The sequence below is a fragment of the Arachis hypogaea genome, chromosome 13 (genome assembly GCF_003086295.3).
Source record: "Arachis hypogaea cultivar Tifrunner chromosome 13, arahy.Tifrunner.gnm2.J5K5, whole genome shotgun sequence".
In the NCBI taxonomy this organism is placed as follows: Eukaryota; Viridiplantae; Streptophyta; class Magnoliopsida; order Fabales; family Fabaceae; genus Arachis; species Arachis hypogaea.
Window position 1 is genome coordinate 109544806 of NC_092048.1, and position 5628 is coordinate 109550433.

General features: G+C 40.0%; 1 non-coding gene across 1 annotated transcript; it reads left to right on the plus strand.

Moving 5' to 3' along the window:
- The first annotated feature begins 4884 nt into the window (after positions 1 to 4884).
- Positions 4885 to 4992, plus strand: LOC112739116 (small nucleolar RNA R71). The gene has a single exon (XR_003170056.1). It is a non-coding gene; the product is annotated as a small nucleolar RNA R71 (small nucleolar RNA).
- Positions 4993 to 5628: the final 636 nt, after the last annotated feature.

The window sequence follows — 5628 nt, forward strand, 5'->3', positions numbered from 1 at the left end:
AGAAAGTGGAAGTTCATGAGGTTATATCCCAAGAACTCTACAAGGTGGCAGACAAGTCCTCCACTGTGGCAAGGTTAGCCTTCCCTCATCTCATTTGTCACCTCTGCAATTCGGCTGGAATTGACATAGAGGAAGACATCCTCATTGATGAGGACAAGCCCATCACTAAGAAAAGGATGGAGCAAACAAGAGATCCCACTCATGGACAAGAGCATGAGGAAATTCCTCATCATGAAATCCCTGAGATACCTCAAGGGATGCATTTTCCTCCACAAAACTATTGGGAGCAAATCAACACCTCCCTAGGAGAATTAAGTTCCAACATGGGACAACTAAGGGTGGAGCACCAAGAGCATTCCATCCTCCTCCATGAAATTAGAGAAGATCAAAGAACCATGAGAGAGGAGCAACAAAGGCAAGGAAGAGACATTGAGGAGCTCAAGCACTCCATAAGATCTTCAAGAGGAAGAACAAGCCGCCATCACTAAGGTGGACCCGTTCTTTAATTTTCTTGTTCTTTATTTTTTGTTTTTCAAAAATTGTGCTTTATGTTTATTTATGTTTGTATCTTTATTACATGATCATTAGTGTCTAAGTGTCTATGCCTTAAACCTATGAAAATGAATCCATCACCTTTCTTAAATAAAAAATGTTTTTAATTGAAAAAGAAAAAGAAGTGCATGAATTTCAAATTTTAAAACAGTTTAATTATTTTGATGTGGTGGCAATGCTATTGTTTTTCTGAATGAATGCGTGAACAGTGCATATTTTGGAATTTGTTGATTCATGAATGTTAAAATTGTTGGCTCTTGAAAGAATGAAAGGAAAATGAGAAATGTTATCTGATGATCTGAAAAATCATAAAATTGATTCTTGAAGCAAGAAAAAGCAGTGAAAAGCTTGCAAAAAAAAAAATAAAAAAAGCAAGCAGAAAAAGCCAATACCCCTTTAAACCAAAAGGTAAGGGTGACAAAAAAGATCCAAGGCTTTGAGCATCAGTGGATAGGAGGGCCCACAGGAATAAAATCCTGCCCTAAGCGGCTAAACCAAGCTATCCCTAACCATGTGCTTGTGGCGTGAAGGTGTCAAGTGAAAACTTGAGACTGAGCGGTTAAAGTCGAGGTCCAAAGCAAAAAGAAGAGTGTGCTTAAGAACCCTGGACACCTCTAATTGGAGACCCTAGCAAAGCTGAGTCACAATCTAAAAAGGTTCACCTAGTTATGTGTCTGTGGCATTTATGTATCCGGTGGTAATACTGGAAAACAAAGTGCTTAGGGCCACGGCCAAGACTCATAAAGTAGCTGTGTTCAAGAATCAACATACTTAACTAGGAGAATCAATAACACTATCTGGATTCTGAGTTCCTATAGAAGCCAATTATTCTGAACTTCAAGGGATAAAGTGAGATGCCAAAACTGTTCAGAAGCAAAAAGCTAAAAGCCCCGCTCATCTAATTAATACTAATCTTCATAGATGTTTTTGGAATTCATTGTATATTCTCTTCTTTTTATCCTATTTGATTTTTAGTTGCTTGGGGACAAGCAACAATTTAAGTTTGGTGTTGTGATGAGCGGATAATTTATACGCTTTTTGGCATTATTTTTAGTATATTTTTAGTATGTTTTTAGTATATTTTAGTTAGTTTTTATTATGTTTTTATTAGTTTTTAAATAAAAATTACTCTTCTGGACTTTACTATGAGTTTGTGTGTTTTTCTGTGATTTCATGTATTTTCTGGCTGAAATTGAGGGACCTGAGCAAAAATCTGATTCAAAGGCTGAAAAAGGACTGCAGATGCTGTTGGATTCTGACCACCCTGCACTCAAAGTGGATTTTCTGGAGCTACAGAAGCCTAATTGGCGCACTCTCAATTGCGTAGGAAAGTAGACATCCTGGGCTTTCCAGCAATATATAATAGTCCATACTTTGCCCAATATTTGATGGCCCAAATTGGCGTTCCAAGTCAGCTAAAGAATTCTGGTGTTTAACTCCAAAACTGGCACAAAAGCTGGAGTTAAACGCCTAAACTGACACAAAAGCTGGCATTTAACTCCAAGAAAAGTCTCTACACGAAAATGCATCAATGCTCAGCCCAAGCACACACCAAGTGGGCCCGGAAGAAGATTTCTGCATTAATTACTGATTTCTGTAAACCCTAGGCTACTAGTTTTCTATAAATAGGACCTTTTGCTATTGTATTTTCACACTATCTATCCTTTACTCATACTTTGATAGACCTTTTCATGTTTAGGGCTGGCCTCACGGCCATGCCTAGACCTTGTTCTTATGTATTTTCAACGGTGGAGTTTCTACACACCATAGATTAAGGTGTGGAGCTCTGCTGTTCTTCATGAATTAATACAAGTACTATTGTTTTTCTATTCAACTCAAGTCTATTTCTTCTCTAAGATATCACTTGTTCTTCAACTTGATGAATGTGATGATCCATGACACTCATCATCATTCTCACCTATGAACGTGTGCCTGACAACCACCTCTGTTCTACCTTCGATTGAGTGTGTATCTCTTGGGTTTCTAATCTAAGATTGGAACCTTCGTAGTATAGGCTAGAATTATTGGCGGCCATTCCTGAGATCCGGAAAGTCTAAACCTTGTCTGTGGTATTCTGAGTAGGATCTGGGAAGGGATGACTGTGATGAGCTTCAAACTCGCGATTGTGGGGCGTGTGACAGACGCAAAAGGATCAATGGATCCTATTCCGACATGATCGAGAATCGACAGCTGATTAGCCGATGTTGTGACAGAGCATCAGGACCATTTTCACTGAGAGGACGGGATGTAGCCATTGACAACGGTGATGCCCAACATAAAGCTTGCCATGGAAAGGAGTATGAATGATTGGAAGAAGGCAATAGGAAAGCAGATGTTCAAGGGGAACAAAGCATCTTCATACGCTTATCTGAAATCCACCAATGAATTACATAAGTATCTCTATCTTTATTTTATGTTTTATTCATCTTTTAATTATCAATCCTCCATCACCATTTGAATCTGCCTGACTGAGATTTACAAGATGACCATAGCTTGCTTCAAGCCGACAATCTTCGTGGGATCGACCCTTACTCACGTAAGGTTTATTACTTGGACGACCCAGTGCACTTGCTAGTTAGTTGTGCAGAATTATGACAAAGTGTGATTCACGTTTGAGAGCTCCAAGTCTTTGGCGCCATTGTTGATGATCACAATTTCGTGCACCAGACTCCCAGCACCAAACTTAGAGTTTGGATATGGAAGTTCAACACCAAACTTAGAGTTTGGTTGAGGCCTCCCAACACCAAACTTAAAGTTTAACTGTGGGGGCTTTAGTTGACTCTGCAGTGAGAGAAGCTTTTCATGCTTCCTCTCCATGGTTACAGAAGGAGATCCTTGAGTTTTAAACACAAGGTTATCCTCATTTAGTTGAAGGATCAATTCTCCTCTGTCTACATCAATCACAGCTCTTGCTGTGGCTAGGAAGGGTCTTCCAAGGATGATGGATTCATCCTCCTCCTTCCCAGTATCCAGGATTATGAAATCAGCAGGGATATAAAGGTCTTCAACCTTTACTAATATGTCCTCTACTAGTCCATAAGCCTGCTTTCTTGAGTTGTCTACCATCTCTAGTGAGATTCTGGCAGCTTGTATCTCAAAGATTCCCAGTTTCTCCATTATAGAGAGGGGCATGAGGTTTATCCCTGACCCAAGGTCACATAGAGCCTTCTCAAAAGTCATGGTGCCTATGGTACAAGGTATTAAGAACTTTCCAGGATCCTGTTTCTTCTGAGGCAATCTCAGTTGATCCAGATCACTCAGTTCATTGGTGAGCAAGGGAGGTTCATCTTCCCAAGTCTCATTACCAAATAATTTGGCATTCAGCTTCATGATAGCACCAAGGTACTTGGCAACTTGCTCTTCAGTAACATATTCATTCTCTTCAGAACAAGAATACTCATCAGAGCTCATGAATGGCATAAGGAGGTTTAATGGAATCTCTATGGTCTCTAGATGAGTCTCAGAGTCCTTTGGTTCCTTAGAGGAAAACTCCTTATTGATCTCTGGACGTCCCAGGAGGTCTTCCTCACTGGGATTCACATCCTCCTCCTCTTTTGTGGTTTCGGCCATGATGGTCATTTCAATGGCCTTGCACTCTCCTTTTGGATTTTCTTCTGTATTGCTTGGGAGAGTACTAAGAGGGGTTTCAGTGATCCTTTTACTCAGCTGGCCCACTTATGCTTCCAGATTTCTAATGGAGGATCTTGTTTCATTCATGAAACTTAGAGTGGCCTTAGATAGATCAGAGACTATGTTTTCCAAGCTAGATGGAGTCTGCTCAGAACTCTCTGTCTTTTGCTGAGTGGATGATGGAAAAGGCTTACTATTGCTAAACCTGTTTCTTCCACCATTATTAAAGCCTTGTTGAGGCTTTTGTTGATCCTTCCATGAGAGATTTAGATTATTTCTCCATGAGGGATTATAGGTGTTTCCATAGGGTTCACCCATGTAATTCACCTCTGCTATTGCAGGGTTCTCAGGATCATAAGCTTCTTCTTCAGAAGATGCCTCTTGAGTACTGTTGGATGCAGCTTGCATTCCATTCAGACTCTAAGAAATCGTATTGACTTGCTGAGTCAATATTTTATTCTGAGCCAATATGGCATTCAGAGTATCAATTTCAAGAACTTCCTTCTTCTGAGGCGTCCCATTACTCACAGGATTCCTCTCAGAAGTGTACATGAACTGGTTATTAATAACCATGTCAATGAGTTCTTGAGCTTCTGCAGGCATTTTCTTTAGGTGAATGGATCCACCTGCAGAAGTATCCAATGACATCTTAGCTAATTCAGACAGACCATCATAGAATATATCCAGGATGGTCCATTCTGAAAGCATGTCAGAAGGACACCTTTTGGTCAGTTGCTTATATCTCTCCCAAGCTTCATAGAGGGATTCACCTTCTTTCTGTTTGAAGGTTTGAACATCCACTCTAAGCTTACTCAGCTTTTGAGGAGGAAAGAACTTGGCTAAGAAAGCCGTGACCAGCTTATCCCAAGAGTTCAGGCTATCTTTGGGTTGAGAGTCCAACCACACTCTAGCTTTGTCTCTTACAGCAAACGGGAAAAGCATAAGCCTGTAGACCTCGGGGTCAACCCCATTAGTCTTAATAATATCAAAGATTTGCAAGAACTCAGTTAAGAACTGAAAAGGATCTTCAGATGGAAGTCCATGAAACTTGCAGTTCTGTTGCATCAGAGAAACTAATTGAGGTTTCATCTCAAAATTATTTGCTCCAATGGCAGGAATGGAGATGCTTCTTCCATGTAAATTGGAATTAGGTGCAGTAAAGTCACCAAGCATCCTCCTTGCATTATTATTATTTTCAGCTGCCATCTCCTCTTCTTGTTCGAAAATTCCTGTAAGGTTGTCTCTGGATTGTTGTATTTTAACTTCTCTTAGTTTCCTTTTCAGAGTCCTTTCAGGTTCAGGATCTGCTTCAACAAGAATGTTCTTGTCCTTGCTCTTGCTCATATGACAAAGAAGGGAATAACAAAGAAAATATGGAATCCTCTATGTCACAGTATAGAGATTCCTTTGTGTGAGTAGAAGAAGAAAAGAATGTGATGTAAAGAA